The sequence below is a fragment of the Opisthorchis viverrini genome (assembly GCF_000715545.1).
Source record: "Opisthorchis viverrini unplaced genomic scaffold opera_v5_7, whole genome shotgun sequence".
NCBI lineage: Eukaryota > Metazoa > Platyhelminthes > Trematoda > Opisthorchiida > Opisthorchiidae > Opisthorchis > Opisthorchis viverrini.
Window position 1 is genome coordinate 3,242,672 of NW_008751663.1, and position 2,114 is coordinate 3,244,785.

Here is a 2,114-nt window from a genome sequence, read left to right on the forward strand (position 1 = left end):
TGGAACTGAGCAAAGCAGATGAGAAAGTAGGATGCCTTCATGATGCAGCAAATCAAAACTCTTAAGCTGAACCTTTTGGGTACGAAACTAGCTGGTTCACTAGGAAAAGGCGTTTCAGAACATTTGCTCTGAACTAAATCGACGTTGTTGAAACCAACTGGTACAGTTTTACTCCTCACATCCACTTTGCCTTCATCGTGTCGTCAGGGCTCAGAATTGGAATGTATGTGCTGTTAAACACAGCAAAACAGGAAAGCTATAAGTGGCGTTCGTGTGCTCAAGCAGAGAAATGGATCTCATCATCAAACGGCCTTCCAAGAACGCAGTTCTGTAAATTCAAGTTTCATTCTTTGTAAGTAGCCTTTCGAATCCCAACAGTTTTGCCAGTGCTTTCTCAAGAAATCGCCCACGAATTTTGCGTGGCCGAATTCACAAAACCTACATCCACATTTTTAAAGTTCACATAAGGTCAGCCAGCGCAGCACCGATGTTGAAACATCAATTCATTGGTCTGAACGGGTGTTTTATCATCCAAACGTCCAAGCGATAACTCAGAAATGCAGCGTTTCTCTTTGGTATGGACTCACCGGAATAATTACGCCAGAAGAGAAACACGACCGTTCAAACATGAGTGGTGTGACTATGAACGAAATGCCAATCCCGCAAAACCCCAAAATTGCAACCCAAACTAAACGATGAAACAATAGTCGGAATCTCTTGACCACCTAAGGTGACGGATAGTTTAAACCTGTAGAACAGATTCAGAACGCCTGGAAACTGGTAGTACAAAACTGTATAGCAGTCCTCCTTATTGAGCTCTATTTACGGTTCAGCCCAAGTATTATGCCGGTAGTTTTTATGGATAAACCAGAGTAGTCATGTCTCGGACCTCGGATTTACTTGCCGTGAGTCCTTTTTGGGCTCCACTTAAATTTCCAGTTTTTACCCGTCAGCAATTGTGGAACAAGGCAGTGATGCAGTTATTTCACCTTTTGTACGAAAATACCAGTCTAGTGGACACCAGTCCAAATTCAAAACAGGCTGGTTGACCCCACTGCTTGCAAATCAGCATACAAAAACCTCGTAAGTGATGAGTTTTATGGGACATTATTGACGCTGCACTTGACCACGTCGAGTTCATTTAAAAACCAGTGAGTATCACTCAGATCGTAGCAAACGACCTCGCAGAACATGAGGAAAGTGTGGTAGAACGCAGACAGATTCTGCCGAGCGGAATCACTAGACGCTTTACTCTGAACTTACGCTCGGTACCTGGAAACCCAGTGAAACATTAATTCATCTACTGTAAACATGCTCAATATCCACTGGCAGTGGATATGCAGTACCCAATAGCATGGCAGTGAAGTATCAGCGTTAGACTGTGGTGTCAAGTTTTTGATAGTGATGAGAATGGCACCCGATTAGCTGCTGAATCCAAAGTTTTTTAGGATTATTCTTATCACAAGTTGCCGCATCACATGCAGCAATAAAGTACAAACTGATCATGTTGTACACCTTGTGACTCAATGAGATCAGCATTTTATTGAAATGTGAGACTGACAGCTGACTGGATAAAGGTTGTGAAGTGATAGACACTAGTGGAAATACTCAGTAAAAGCACCTGATTTATAACCTACCTCGATTAAAGAAATTATGGATTTAACGGATAAGTTCGGAACTACATCTTACGTCATCTTATATATCATCACCCTAGAAACTGGTTGAAGGCTTAATCCAGAACTAAGATGATGTTAGCGTAATTCCAGCGTCTGTACTGTTTTCCATATATGATAGATTGTTTGCTCCACTAGGAAGCAGGACTGATGGAAATTCGAGCATTTTGTCTACCTGATAAGCCTCAAAATAGATGATACTATCACTGGACCGTAGACGGAGTGATGTCCACATTATAAACAGTACATCGTGTCGCCGGAAATGCAAATGATCCTTTTGTGTGTGATGTGTAAACGTCGTCATGTAACCGTGTCAAAGCGTGCAACTGTTTGGCTGCGATTTGATAATCATCCAGTTAACTAAAAAAGTAGGTTCGAGTTGCCTCATTGACCTCATTACACCGATAATTCCACACCATACAATAGTCCTCCCTGAATAAA